We start from the raw sequence: 16029 nt of genomic DNA, 5'->3' as shown, positions 1-16029 counted from the left end.
CAGATGACTTCTGTTCCTGAGCAGCTCTGCAGATCTCACTGTTCCTGGGCCTCAGTCGTGGGGACAAGAGAGGACTTCTGGAGATTCCTGCACTGCAATGGGACGGTCATCGCTTGCAACCGGCAATCTTCAAACAAGTTGCTGTTTACCGCAAATAGCAACACTGCGTTTCCTGGCGGTCGAGATGAGCTTTCCTTGCTTTTGGGGTTCTGCACTCTGTTGAGGGGGCTCAGGCTCTGTCAGTCCCGCTTCCTGCAGTCCGGAGGATCTTCCTAGACCTCTAGGCCAGCTTAAAAGCAATGCACTCAATCTGATGTTCCTCTCCCGGGCGTTTCGGTTTAAAACAGCAATTCTGGAAAGTTAACCAGGTCCGAGAATGTCCAGGTGGCTTACTTTAGAGTTGATTGGTCCTACCAACTCAAGGGGAGAAGTCGTCCTGGCAGGGTCTTCTCTGTCAGTACGGATTTAGTTTCAGCACAGCAGCAGGGCTTCACCGGGCAAACCAACGGTGCAGGAGTTGCAGCAGGAGTCCTCTTCAAGCTCTTCTTCGGTTCCTTCGTCCAGTGGTCGACTCTGCCTTCCAAGCCAAAGTCTCGCCTTTTATTCAGTTCTCTCCCATTCATTCCAGCCAAGCTGTCAGTCATCCAGCAGGGTAGCTGTCCTTGCAGGACAGTCAGCCGACCAATCACTACAGAGTGCATTTGGGTCTACTAGGAGACTAAGCACAGGGAGTTTCGAGCACCTCCCTCACTTCCTGCCCACCCCAGACACCCTGGAGCCAGAGGCGGGATCACACTCGTAAATCGCGCCAAAGACAAAGTGAACAAAGGCGCCAAACCTGGTTTGGCGCACAGAGTAAATCTCAAGAAGGCCCTTTCCACAAAGAAATGGCAAAAAAAGAAGACCGGGCCATTTTGACATTTGACATTTTGGGTGGTTTACTGCAGCTGCGAACGCAGCCCGCAGTGAATCCACCCCACGGTAGTTAAAAGTAAACCACTGCCACCAGCCATTCATCGAGGAAAGGGCAACAACATTTTTTACATGAGAAGCTAGACAAAGGGGATACTAAGTAACCCCTCCAGCACCATATTGTAAGATAGTGTGTGCTGGGTCTAGAAATGTAAACGTAAGTAAAGTCAATTTCACTTTACTGCTATGAGAAACAGTAGTTTATCCCAGAGAAGGTATTTAAACCTTGGGGAAATCTGGAAGACTTCCCTGTGTCACTGCACTGAAGGTGCTGTGTGACACAATGTAAAAGATGATGCCTATGGAGTTTCAGACTCCACAACCAAAAGAAACCGTGTTCAAAAATGACATTAGAATACGAGAGCGAATGAGAAAGTGTCACTCTCCAGGTTACAAAAAATCAAGTCCTCAAAATCTAGTTTCTGGGGGTCTCTAAAACGGAGGGAATTGGCACATTTGAGAATTCTCCCCAACAACTACCATTGTGTGTTTTTACCGTGGGCTGCGTTTGCAGCTGCAGTAAGGCAGCCATGGGAGCCCATTTTGTCAAAATGGCCCGTTTTGTTTTCTTGTTGGAAAGGTCCTTCTTGAGATTTACGTTGCGTGCCAAAAAAAGGTTTGGTCCCTTTGTTCGTTTTGTCTTTGGCAGGATTCACAAGTGAACCCTGTCTCTGGCTCTAGCCTGTCTGGCAAGAAGTGAGGGAGATGCCTGAAACTCCCTGTGCTTAGTCTCCTTGGTTACAGGAATGCACCCAAGGGTGATTGGCTGGAGGGTTGTCCTTGGAGGTCAGCCACCCTTGCTGTGCGATGGACATCTAGGCTGGAATGAATGGGAGAAACCTGCATAAAAAAGGAGAGGCTTTTTGGCTTGGAAGGCAGAGTCGACCACTGGACAAAGGAATCCGAAGAAGAACTTGGAAGAGACGCCTGCTGCAACTCCTGGACTGTTGGTTTGCCCGGTGAAGCCCTGCTGTGCTGAAGCTCTGAATTCTTTAAGACTAGATTAGCCCTTCAAGGACTTCTTTCCCTTGGGTTGGTGAGACAAATCAACCCCAAAGTGAACTCGTTTGGACATCCTCTAGGAGCTGGCTGTTCTTCCACTGCTGCTGCTGGAACCGAAGTGCTAGGGAGATGAACACCAGATCGCGAGCACCGCTTTTAAGTTTGGACCAGAGCCTCAGGAAGATCCTCCGGACTCCCTTGAAGCAGGACTGACCAAGCCTGAGCCACCTCAACAGAGTGCTGGACCCCAGATGTGAGGAAAGTCTAGAGTGGTATCCGAGAGTCCGCAGTGGTGCTATATGCTGAGACGTGAGGAGCTGAAACCGCAAAGTGCAGCTGAATTGAAGTTTGAACTTTGCTGCCACCGACCTTCCCATTGTGTTGCAGGAGTCGCCAGCAGTCCTCCCTTTTGTCCCCACAACTGAGCAACAACAGAATCAGCAGACACACACAAACAGAAGCCACCTGGAACCATTTCTTCGAACCAAAGGTACTGTAAACCTAAGGGGACTTGCCTCTTGTTGTGTAGCCTTACTTGTTCTCAGTTGAGACTTGTCTTGGTTGCCCTTGCAGAGTTGCTTGCAGCTTTGCTGCTCACAAGCCTACCAGCTTGTGGCCCTTTAAGTGAATCTTATTTCTACAAACTTTTCTAAAAACATCATGCAAGACCTTTACTTACCTGCAAAGAAGATCTTCAGCTCCCCTAGACTTTGTTCAACTAACATTCAGTGTCCTGGCTCCCTGAGAGACTTCTACCTCTGACTTTGTGCTTTTGCCTTTCCTCCAGGAAAGGGTTAATTTACTTTGCATTGAAGGGTTTAAAAAGTACCTACCAGTTCGTAAATTATTTGCTAACCTTTGTTTTATTCCTATATATAATCCATTACACCAAACTCATTGCTCTAAATGTACCAGTGATAAATCAATGTCCACAGCATCCTAGCTATTTAAGTCATCCGAGGGTGTAGGAAGTGTCTGTGTGACATTCACAATGGGTATCATCTGATTCTGAGAAACAGAGCGTGTTTGGAGTATATTATAGTTGTTACACGTTTTGCTCCCTGAAGGTTTATATAACGGACGGTTAAAATAATAATCGTTTAATCAAGAAACCTTGAGTATAAGTGTTTGAGTAACTGTCACTATGAAACGGCTACAACCTTACAGCTCACATTGACCCCCGCAGCCACATTACCAACATATTGGTATAGGTCTGTACTACACAAGTTGGTAGTGTGACTGAGCAGCTAGACTTACCTCAAGAGGTGGGTTACCCAATACCAAGAGGACAAGGGTGGTGTAGTCTTGCAAAGAGTCACTACCTCAATTCTTGCCCAACACTGGTGGCAGGATAGATATAGAGTGGTTACATTGAGCATGTGCTGTACTTGTGCCCAACTAAACTAGCCACGAGGCTAAGCTCCATCAAAAAGTGAAGCAATTTTAACATGCCAGATACGAATAACTTCAAAGAAAAAGCCCCATTTGTTCCGACAGTAGATGAACTGAGATATGTGCAAAATCACGGGTCTCACTGTGAAAGGAAAAAAATGTGAATGTATTGCAAGGTTGTTGAATCACTAAAGTCTGGGTAGTAGGCCTGTAACACCTAATATCCCAAGTAATGTGGAAAATAATGATGAGGATGACAGTTTAGAGTCTAACTCTAATCTGCAAGAGGAGTCGGAGGCGGCCGAGGAGTCTCAGGAAGAGAGCTCTCTGCCACAGCCTGCCCTTATGCCTCAACCTATTTCCATTGGGACCACACAAGGTCCACAGTTACGCGCAGAATATGTTTCTCTCGAAAGAATGATATTAAGAGTTTGAATTCAAGAAATTACACGGCCAAGCCGAAGCCAAATAACAAGAGGTGAAACTCAGAAAGGGAGATGCAACATGACCTGGATATGAAAAGACTGTCGCTTGATTCTACTTCCCTTTCAGGGTCCTCTAGGTCTGCTAGTCCCAAGAGGCCTCACCTGCCCAAAGAAGCAGCGAGTATGCATGAATATAACCTTGATGTGTTGGATTGGCTGGGTATGTTTGAATACACCTATGGTAATTAAAGGAATCAGTGGGAATGATTTAATCCCTTGGCTCATGTCTAGGCTCCCACAGAATGGATGCAACACTAATGGAGTTGGGTGCCATTGAGAGAAGGGATTATGAATCGGTGAAGCTGGCTTTAATAGCCAGATTTGGGAAAACTCTTCAGTATCTTAAGAGGGTTAGGACCCTCAAAAAGAATGATGGTACGCCTTGGGCTACCTAGGCATGAGTGTTCAAAGAACTTGGATGGTTGGGTTAAGGGTTACAGAGTGAACACCTTTGAAGGAATGATCAATCTTCGTTGGCATAGGCTGCCGACCTGTGAGTAGCCAACAGGGCCACTCACAAGCACTCTGAGGCAACTCACAAAAAGGAAGAGAAGCAGCACAAGAATGAGGGAAAATAATTCTAATTCCAACCATCCAAAAGAGGGCCACAAACATAGGAAGGGTAAGTCCCATGGGAAACCTGGTAAGTCTAGTGAAACCTCTAGTGCCAAACCAGAGGAAGGTCAGCAGAAACCCCCATTCCAGAGAGCATTTGGGAAATGTTTTGTATGCAAGTCTACTGCTCATGTGAAAGGGGATCCCAGATGTAAGGGTAAACCTTCAGGGGTCCACACTGCCTCCTTAGCCTTCATCCCCGACGGAGAAATTCAAATGGCAAGTGGTAATTTCCATTTAAGACCCCATTGGAGTTCAAGCCAAAGCTTCTTTAGTGTCCCTGGGTCTGTGTGAACAGAATGTGGCTGTGTACAACTCCATACCAGATAAAAGAATATTCTAAGGACAGTGCACTTGTAAATGGTCAGGAGACCAGTGGCATTGGAGACACTGGGGCAAGCATTACAGTGGTTGATGAGTTTTTTCAAACCTGAGGATGTGGCTAAAGCACCCAAAAGGTACCAAACTTGCAAGAGGCCCTATCCAAATAGTTTCTATTCTGCCAGCTCTCATCCAGTGCAATACAACTGTTAGAATACTTGTCAGTGTACAAAATGAGGTGCGTGGGAGTCTCCAGTTGGGGAAGAATTTGAAAACTCTTGGAGATTTAGTACCACCCTGCCGCCCCCACACCCTTGGCCTCCAAGAAAAAGGAAGCAGGAGCAAACAAGATTGGTAAGAGAGACTAAGTGGGAGGAGGAGGAGATTTCCAATACTACCAGTCCACAGGAAGGCCACCCTTCTATTTACAAGCCAAAGAATGAGAAAAGGGGAAACCCAAGGTCTCAGGGAAAAATAAAGGTCCCTAACCTAAACATGTTCACATGACATGACCATCCCAGAGAGGATTACCCAGCTGAGGCTGAGTGGGAGAACCAACCAAACTCAGAAGAGTCAGCTACTGGTGACACTGAGCTGGAAGAAAACCTTTACTGCTTTAGGTATCTGGATCCTAAAGACCATCCTGAGCTGCAGACTTTACTTGCAGAAGGTGGACCTTCTAGGGCAGAGGTCAAAGAGTCCCCCTCTAGAACGTCTTTGCTAACAGACAGCTTCCCAGCTGGTAGGGCAAGTGCCAGGAAAGCACAGGCTTTATTGGAAGGATGGCCTCTACAGTGAACCTACTGAGTCTAGCCCAGGAGACTACAGAAGGCTTGTAGTGCCCCATGAGGTGAGAAAGAAGTTCTTACAGTTAGCCAATGAAATTCCTCTAGCTGGCCACTTGAGTTTCAAGAGGACCAAAGAGAGGCTAGCTCTGTCTTTCTACTGGCCCAAGATGGGGGGTGATGACAAGTTCTATAACAGCTGCCATACTTGTCAAACTACTGGCAAGAGTGCACCCAAGAATGTGGCATCTTAGTGCCCCGCCCAGTGGTGGGATTCCCTTTTTAGAGGGTGGGGATTGACCTTGTTGGTCCCCTAGACCCTCCAACATCTTCAGTCAACCGATTTATATTGGTTGTGGTAGATCATGCTACCAGGTATCCTGAAACAATAGCTATGAGAACGGTTAGTGCTCAGGCAGTGGCTAAGGCCCTCCTTGGTATCTTTACCAGGGTGGATTTTCCTAAGGAGGTCATCTCTGACAGGTAGTCACATTGTAAGTCCCACTACATGCAGACCATGTGGAAAAACTGGAGTGACCTACAAGTTCTCCACAGCCTACCATCCACAAACCAATGGGTTGGTGGAGAGGTTTAATAGAACTATGAAGAGCATGAACAGTGCTTTAGAGGAACTCCCTTAGAAGAAAGTGGGGCCTTCTACTGCCATACCTTCTCTTTGCTTATAGAGAAACCCCTCAAGCAGGGTTGGGTACAGCCCCCTCAATGGACACCCGGTCAGAGGTCCATTGGCCTTGATCAAGGAGGGATTGGAGAGTGCTCCTTCCCTACAGCCTGTGAGAGTCACTATGTGCTAGGTCTGCAGAGAATGGCACTCATGACAGAAGCTGCAGATAACCTGAAAGCAGGTCAGGCTCTGGTCAAAAATTGGCATGACCAGCACACCAACATGGTGGAATTTACTACAGACCAGTTTGTTTTGGTTATGGTACCAACTAGGCAGTGGTCTTTACAGGACAAATGGATTGGACCATTCAAGTTTGTGGAAAACTTGGGAGAGGTCAATTATTTAGTGGACTTGGGCCATCCCAAGGAGGCCCCCAGGGTCTATCACACTAACCGTCTGAAGGCTCATGTTTCCAGACCAGCACTGGGAGGTTTGCTTCTAGCCTCTGAACAAGAGGAGGAAGAGTGAGACTCTCCCTAATCTCTTAAGGGGACAACCCTCAGGTGAGCCAATTGGAGTAAACTCTCCAGATTTGACCCTGCAACAAGGAGTGCAAGGCTGGGTTAAATCAGTTTTCCTCCCTGTTCACACTGACACAAGGCTTGCACCTTGGGGCCAGCATGATATTCTCACTGGTGACAGTCTCCCTGTCAAAAGCAAGGATTACAGAATGTCAGATCATGTAAGATCCCACATAAAAGAGGTCAAGAAGATGCTTGATATTGGGGTTATTGAGCCATCTACAAGTCCATGGGCTAGTCCAGTTGTAGAGTGACAAAAGTAGGAACCAAGGGATTGTGTGGACTATAGAGCTCTTAATGCAGTCACCATGACTGATGCTCATCCTTCACCCAGGACAGATGAGCTAGTGGACAAACATGGTTCAGCGAAGTTCCTCAGTACATCTGAGCTGACTTCGGGCTATTTGCAAATAGCTCTGAGAGACCATGCCAAGGACAAAACTGCATCGTCTACCCCAGGAGGCCTCTACCAGTGTAAGGTTATGCCTTTTGGACTCAAACATGCACCGGCAACATTCAAGAGGATGGTGAATCAAGTTCTGAATGGGATGGAGTACTTCTTCATGGCATACTTGGATGACATTGCAGTGTACAGCCCCACTTGGGAAGAGCATCATGACCACCTAGGATATGTTTTGCAGGCTCTGACAGGCCCATCTGACCATAAAGGCTAGTAAATATCAAAATTGGTCAGAGCAAAGTGGTCTACCTTGGACATGAGGTAGGAGGTGAAATCGGGCCATTGCCTAGCTAAGTACAAGTTGTACAAGACTGGGCCACACCTACTACTCAGACCCAAGTGAGCCTTTCTAACTTTCACTGGGTACTTCAGGAATTTAAGGAACCATAGCTTATCCCTTGAATGTGATTTCCTCACCCAAATTCCCCAAGAAAGTCAGGTGGAATGAGGAGTGCACTAAGGCATTTGAAGGACTGGAGTCCTTTGTCAAGCTCCAGTCTTGAGAGCTCCTGACTACAACCAATCCTTCATTGTACAGACAGATGCTTCCAACACAGGGATAGGTGCAGTTTTGAGTCAAGTGGATGAGAATGGCAGGGTACACCCTATCTGGTTCATCAGTGGGAAACTGAAGCACAGTGAGACAAGCTGGGCAACTATTGAACATGAATGTTTTGCCATTGTGTGGTCTCTGAAGAAGTTTAGACCATACTTGTATGGATCTACTTTTGTTATTCAGACAGACCACCAACCCTTGAGATGGTTAATGCAGATTAAGGGGGACTATCTAAAATTGTTAAGGTGGTCAATCAGCCTCCAAGGGTTTGATTTTACCATGGAGCACAGGTCAGGGTGTAATCACCAACATGCTGATGGTCTCTCCAGAAAGTATGACAGATTGTATTAGAGGAATCATCCAGGAGTGGATTAAATCGTCCTGTCGCTTATAGAGACCCCCAGCTCTTTTGCTGGACTTTAGGACTTTAATTTTAACCCTGGAGTGAGTAAGCCCTTTTTCTCCATGTATTTTGAATGGATTTGGATTATGTGTTTCCACTGTTTTTGGAGTTTGACAAACTCCATAGGGATCTACTTTTTGTATGGCGACAGCACCTTCAGTGCAGTGTCACAGAGAAATCCTTTAGATTTCTCATAAGGTTTAAACACCTTTTATTGTGACAACTACTGTTCCAAAGAATAGTAAAGTGAAATTGACCACTTACCTTTCTCTTTGTAGTTGCAGGGGGGGTGGGGGTGGTAGGGTTATACTTAGCCCTTTTCCTACTTATTCATGTAAAAAATGTTATGTTACCCATACGACTTTAAATGGCTGGTGGCAGTGGTTTAATTTTCCTACCATTGCGCTTTTCTACTGCAGGCTGAATTCCTCAGCTGCAATATAGCACCCATGGGTGAACATTGTGTCAAAATGGCCCCAGTCATCTTTTTTCACCATTTCTTGTTTGCAAGGTCTTTCTTGGGTTTTACTCTGCGGCACGCCAAACCAGTCCTTTGGCAGACTTCCGTACTGAAACCCGCCTCTGACTCCAGTGTGTCTGGCAGGACAGGAAGTAGGGGAGATGCCCGAAACTCCCTGTCCTTAGTTTCCTTGGTAACCTGAATGCACCCAGTCCTGATTGGTTGGCTTGTCTTGTCTTGTAGGACAGCCACCCTGCTGTGTGAGTGACAGCTAGGCTGTGCATGAATGGGGAAACCTGCATAAAAGACTAGACTTCTTGGACTGAAGACAGTCGACCACTGGGAAGAACAACCCAACAAAGAAATCATAAAGAGACGCCTACTGCATCCTCCTGGACCTTTGCATTGTCTGGTGTAGCCCTGCTGCTGTGCTGAAACTCCAAGAGAAGCTCCGGAAAGGACTTCTTCCCTTGGTTTACTGGGACCAACTAACCCTGAGACAAACTTTGCTGGAACACCTTCCCACAACCGGTTGTACTTCTTTGCTGCTGGAACAGATTGCCAGAGGTCAAGAAATCTGTAGTCCGGTGCAACGTCTGCAAGGTGGCCAAAAGCTCCAGAAGTCTCCGGAGGACCCTCCCGAAGCAGGACAACCTAATCTTGAGTTACCTCAGAGTGATGGCCTGAAGGAGTGAAGGAAGCCCAACATCTGTGGTGGCGCTGTTTTCCTACGCGCTGAAACCGCAAAGTGCCGCTGAATTGAAAAGAGCACATAGCTGCCGCCGACCTCAAAACTGCTGTGCAGGTGTCCTCCAGACATCCTCCCACTTGACTCCACAACTTAGGCCCAGGAACACAGGATCTGCAACAAAAACAGAAGCCAGCTCGATCTTCGAACCTAAGGTACTGTTCTGACTAAGGGGTACTTCCCTCTTTGTCTGTAGCTTGCTTTTCTCAGTTGAGACTTGCAGGAGCTGCATTTCTCAGCTCTAACTTTCACAAGTGTAGCAGCTTGTGCCCAAACAGTGATTTTCTACAACAAGCTAACTTTGTGCAAGACTTTGTTATCTAAGAAGTGCCTCAGCTCCATAGACTTTGCTCAAATTGACTTTGGCTGTCCTGGCTCTCTTCAGACTCTTCTAATCCATTGACTTTGATTCCAACTGTCCCTCATAGGTGATACTTTTTTTGTTGAAACTAATACTGCTGGGAAAGGTTTTATCTAGACTTCATTGGGAAATTTAAAAGTGCACACATACTTTGAGAACAAGTTTAATCTTTTTCCTTCCTCTAAACTTTCATTTCTACCAACCTCAGAATTTACAAAGTGCAAAAGTGATATATAAATGCCATTACTGTCTAAAACTCCACAATCAAAGGACACAAACAACAAAAGTAGAACACACATCAAAATATGAGAGTGGGAAAAAAGGCTCTCACACTCCAGGTAAAAAAAAAAAAATAAAAATCAAGTCCTCAAAATCCAGCAAAGTTGCTGGGGGTCTAAGGTGAAGGGAATTAGCACATTTATGAGAATTCTCCCTAACACTGCTATCTAACCCCGAGTCTCTGGTTCGAACTGTCCTTTGTAGATCATACATCAGTTACTGTTATAGCTGGGAAAGATATAATTTGGACTCCTTGAGATATATAAAAAAAAGGTATATGGGTTTTACTTACCTCGAATTAGCACTGTGGCATCCATAACATACTGTTTATCTCAATCTGTGTTTCACGAATCTCAAAAGCACCTGTATTTGAATATCACATCCTTCAATTTTACTCACCTAGTATAACTATGTGTTATCACAAAAGTAGTTCTAGGTTTTTACTGTACCTGGAATAAGTGTTCCACTATTAACAAAAAGTATATTGTCCACTTGACTGATTATGTGATTTGTACTGATAGTCACTGTACAACCGGTAGGGTCTACTGCCCTTGCATTAATTAAGGTAATTGTGAAAGTAACCATTGGTTTTTACCCCAAGAATAGGTGTGACCTATGCTGAATGTATATGAAAAGGTGTTGACTTGCCTAGAACTACTGTTAGGTGCTCCAAATAAGGTTTATACTTTGGTCTGTGTACCTTTAAGTATAGTGTTTTTTTATTAGTGTGATTTCATATAATGTGGTAGTACTTATTTACCCCTAGATTTATCTGAGCCTACCTGCATTTAAATAGATCCTTTATTTTTTTTTATAATACATAGTGTGCGTTTCTTTGGACAATTTGTATTACAATTTCATTTGGACTGATTCTACAGGCACCTCTCTCCCCCAAGATAAGCCTGGCTGCTCTGTCTACGCTACCCTGAACGCAGGTGGTACAGCCTTCTAAGAGTGGAGCCTTGTACTGCCTCAGTTGAACAAGTAATTACCAACTGGTAACGTTCTTTCGACTGGATGTTCCTCCAACGTATTCCACATCTTTGACATGTAATGTCCACAGCTGTGCACGTCGGAAACTTTTTCAGCAGATGGCGTCCTGTGTCGATGACGTCCGGTCAATGTCCCTCGTAGGCCTCCGTCGAGGGTGAGTCACCGGATGTTATAAATAAAACGCACAGCGCCCGCAGCCTCAGTTGAAGTTTTTTCTCTCAGAACGTGTGCCACCAGTCTCATGCCTGCTTGACTGCAGATAGCCTTGCATAAACGTAAGCTGCAACCGCATAGGAAATTCTCAAGGGCAGGCTGGGAGGGAGGTGTGGAATACGTTGGAGGAACATCCAGTCGAAAGAACGTTACCAGTTGGTATGTAACTTGTTCTTCGAATGGATTGTGTCCTCCAAAGTATTCCATATCTATGAAAGACTCCCAAAGCAGAACCAGTATGGAGGAGGGAAAAGAATTTAGAGTACCCAATCAGATTGCGGAATAGAGAACCACCTTTCCAAAGGCCATATCCTGACATGGATTGTATCCAGGGAGTAATGTTTAACAAAAGGTGTGGATTGAAGCCCATGTGGCTGCATCACAAATATTCCTAATAGGGACCCCCCCGCTGGAGGGCTGTGGAAGTAGCCACACCCCTACTGGAATGAACTGCAACCCATCAGGAGGGTCCTTACCCGCCAATCGATAAGACCCAGTAATGGTGAGGTTTGGTAACAGCCTGGCCCAATCGGTGTCCAGCATATCCTACAAAGAGTTGATCTTCCACTCCGACCCTTGATATCCTAGAAATGTAAAAGCTCAGAGCTCTCCTAGGATCCAACCGATGGAGTCTCTCCTCTTCCTTACCAGAATGAGGAGAAGGGTAGAAAGATGGAAGAACCACCTTTGACTCAAATGATATTCATATACTACCTTAGGTAGAAAAGAGGGACGTACCCGCAGTACAAAGAATGGAAATCTGGTGTGTGGGAAACCTTATTTGGAATGTGCACAAATAGTCCATCTGTTTTTTGGAAAAGATTGAGATCTCACCAGGAGCAGCAGAAGTGGGGACAGTTGGTTTCTCACTAACAACTGAATGAGTATATTAAAGTATAGGTAGATTCCCTCACCACCCGCGCTCCCAACCTGGTATTCAGTTGTACATTAGTATAGTAGAGATTACTCAAAAGCAAGTGTGTCCATGTGCAAATGTTTTTATTCCAGGGCTTATACTGTTCGCCAAAAATATAATCTGCCCGCCTAGACGCGTTTCAACCCACTTTGGTCGTCATTAGGGCGGATTAGTTATATTACAGTCCTGTCCGTGCTATCAGAGCGGGTGGTGAGGGAAACTACCTATACTATAAGGTACCCGCAGTACAACCCTGTCCTTGTGAAACACAGTAAAGGGTGGCTTAGATGAAAGTGCCTGCAATTCACTCACTCTGCGAGCGGAAGTGACCGCAACCAAGAACAGTCTTGAAGGACAGTAATCTCAAAGGACAGGAGTGCAAAGGTTCAAACGGAGCACCCATGAGAAATGTCAAAACCAAATTCAAATCCCAAACCGTCACCTGGAAAGGGGACGGCGGGAATACATTAGTCAGTCCTTTAAGAAACTGAGAAATCAAAGGAATCCTAAAAGTAAGAACATTCTTCAGACAAGCTCTTAAGGATAGACAGCGCCACCAGGTAACCCTTAATGGTACCAACTTGAAGGCCCCTGCGAGCCAAAGAAAGCAAGACAAAACCATAGGAATGGAGCACTGAAAAGGATCAACATTGAGACCTCTGCACCAGTCGCGGAAATTACGGCAGCAGCAGAGGGATTTTGTTGCAGGCCGAAAGCAACACCTCCATCATGTCATCCGGGAGGTCTCAGTCCTTATACCTCAACCTTTCAGATACCAAGCGTGAAGGTTGAGTCTTGACGACTGGATGGAGAACCTGACCCCTCCCTGGCACGAGAGCAGATCCCATCAGTAGGGAAGACGGCGTGGAGGGCAGATGGACATTTCTAGAAGGTCCAGGTACTACGCTCTCCCGGCCAAATCCAGAGGATCTTGTGGGAAATGAACCTCTGTAACCTCTGCAACACTTTGGGAATGACAGGGACTGGAGGAAACACGTACAGCAGTGGGAATGACCAATCCACCACAAACGCATCTCCCAAGGCTCCTCTTGGAGGATATTCCTTTGAGCAGAATCTCTTGCACTTCCGGTTGACACTGTTGACGAAGCGATCCACTTGCGGGGTTCCCCAACGGGAGAAGGTCTCCTGAAGGACTTCCTGAGCCAACTCCCACTCGTGAGAGATCATGATCTGCCTGCTCAGAGCGCCTGCCGCCGCATTTTTTCTCCGGCCAGATGAACTGCTGAGATCGAAATTCCCTGCTGGATGACCCAGAATCATAGCTGCATTGCCTCTCTGCACAACAGGAGTGGCCATGCATGGCCACTGTGTTATCCGCCATGATCAGGACACTTCCCCCGTACAGAAGGCAGAAAAGCCTTCCGGGCTAGCCTGATGGCCCTCAGCTATAACAGATTGATGTGGGGTTTGGACTCCGGAGACCAACGACCTCTGGCTGTCAAATCGTTGGTATGAGCGCCCCATCCTGTGAGGGAAGCATCCGTCACTACAGTCACCTCCGGCCATCGTTGCCAAAACGGTTCCCCCCTCATCAGGTTTCCTTCGTTGGCCCACCACAGAATATCCTGGGAGACCAAGAATGGAATGTGAACGGGATCCGACATCTTGACTGAGAACTGTGACCACTGCATCTTGAGAACCCATTGCATGGATCTCATCCGCACCCTGGTCTCTGGCACCAGAAAAATGTAGGATGCCATGAGGCCGAGCAACCTTAAGAATTCGAAAGCCAGGAGACTGGGCATGTTGAAACTTGTCCACCATCTGCATAATGTGATGAGCCCTCACCTTGGGAGGCGAGCACTTCCAAGGACATGTCTAACACAGCCCGATGTACTGGAGCTGTTGGGAAGGTGTCAGATGAGACTTCTTGAAATTCAGGGAGAAGCCCACCCTGTGGAGGGTGCGACAGGTAAGACTGAGGTGAACCAACGCTTGCTCGGGAGAGCACGCCCAGATAAGCCAGTCGTCCAGGTAGGGGTAGACATGAATCTCCCTCCCCCACCCCTCACCTGAGGTACGCTGCCACCACCACCATTAGCCTGGTGAAGATCCTCGGGCGGAGGTCAATCCGAATGGCAGGATCTGAAACAAAGTGCGAGTCTCCAGCCGCAAACCTCAGGTACTTTCTGTGCTTGGGATGAATCGGCACATGAAAGTAAGCATCCTGTAGGTCCAGAGACACCAACCAATCCGGAAGTTGAAGGGCCTGTGGGACTTGAGAAAGAGTAACCATCTTGAACTTGTCCTTCCTGAGAAGTTTGTTCAACCAACGCAAGTCCATGATGGGTCTCAATCCCCAGTCTTTCTTCGGAATCAAAAAATTAGGGGAACAACATCTGTTGTCCCTGTCCAGGGTTAGGATTTCCTGCGCAAGGAGCGGATCCGGAAGCTTCCAAGAGAGTTTGCCCGGTTGATTGTTGTGAGGCCGCTGAAGGAAGGGAAGGCAGTAGCCATGGCCTATGGTATCCACCTCGCCATTCTTTGAGATGCTGAGACAGTCTGCCACCAACTGGCGAACCATGGGACATGGCCTCATGACTGTTTGCGAGTCGCGTCACAGACCCGAGCCCGAAGGCGTGCGAGCCACGGTACGAGATCGATCGTGGCTGGCTTCGTTAGAGGGCGCGACTGGACCCGTTCCCTGCGATTGAAATATCGCTAACATTTGCTCCTTAAAGGCAGCCCATTCCTACGGAGTCGAGGAATTTGTCGGGCATGCCACTTTCCTTGTGGCTCGCTCCTCCGAGGACGACGGGGAAGGCGACTGGTGATGGCACTTCCGCCAACCCGACCGAGAACCCGGGCCTCCACCTGATGCAGAGAGTCACCCCTCGAGTCGTAGGCGGACACCCCTTTGGACTTGGACTTTTGGGACTTACTGGGCTTAGAACCCCTACCTACCTGGAGTTTCCCCTTCAGTTCCCGCAAGGACTTGGCAGTCAGCGACTGGAATTTCAAACAGTCGTCGGTGTCGTGCAACTCACCCAAGCACCACAAACAAATGAGAGGCGGGTCTGTGATCGACATTTTCGACTTGCGGTCCCGGCAGGCCTTGAAGCCAGACCGCGGAGTCAGAGGGGCAAAGAAAAAGACATCTCAACGATGAACACACGAGGCGCGCTGAGTTTCACGAAGCAACACGTTCGCAGAAAAAACGGAACTGAGGCTGCGGGCGCTGTGCGTCCTATTTAGAACATCCGGTGACATCGCCCTCAACAGAGGCCTTCGATGGACATCGACCCGACGTCATTGATGCAGGACGCACTCTGCTGAAAAAGTTTCTGAAGTGCACAGCTGTGGACATTACATGTCAAAGATGTGGAATCCGTTGGAGGACACAATCCATTCAAAGAATGGAATTACTAAGCCCTTAGTTGGATGTCAGAAAACTGTCCTAACACTTACCCAACACCTAGCCTAAGCCCAAAAGTTATAGGAAACACTAGCATCAACCATACACTATGGAGAGACATAAGTTACCCAAAGAGAAAAAGACTAGGCGGGAGGGGAGGAAAAAAAAAAAGAAGATTCCCCTTCAACTGGGGACATGGTAAAATAGTTACCTAGTCAAAGATAAACGTTTTGGGTTTGACACAGGTTAGGCAGATTTATCGGTGATATGAAATTCTTCCCCAACACCCACCAGAAAAAACTATCAGACAGAATCTAGATCAGTAGCAGATACACTGGATGCCACTGAAATCAATGGGGGAAAAGATGCACAAAAAAAGAGAAAAGAAATAAATCCTCCAACAAAGCGCTACTAGGCCAACATACTAAATTTGTTAGGGAATACCTTCCCCAACATGAAAAAGCACAAGAGCAAGTACATTTACAG

The 16029-nt window shown here is 47.0% G+C and overlaps 1 protein-coding gene across 7 annotated transcripts in view; it reads right to left on the bottom strand.

Annotated features, from left to right (window-relative positions):
* Positions 1-16029, bottom strand: part of LOC138532030 (probable ATP-dependent RNA helicase ddx6) — a 254087-nt gene that overhangs the window by 115810 nt on the left and 122248 nt on the right. The gene's annotated exons all lie outside the window — the stretch shown is intronic.

Source organism: Ambystoma mexicanum, chromosome 1q (assembly GCF_040938575.1).
Source record: "Ambystoma mexicanum isolate Mex_15411 chromosome 1q, UKY_AmexF1_1, whole genome shotgun sequence".
NCBI lineage: Eukaryota > Metazoa > Chordata > Amphibia > Caudata > Ambystomatidae > Ambystoma > Ambystoma mexicanum.
This window is presented reverse-complemented; position numbering and strand designations above follow the sequence as displayed.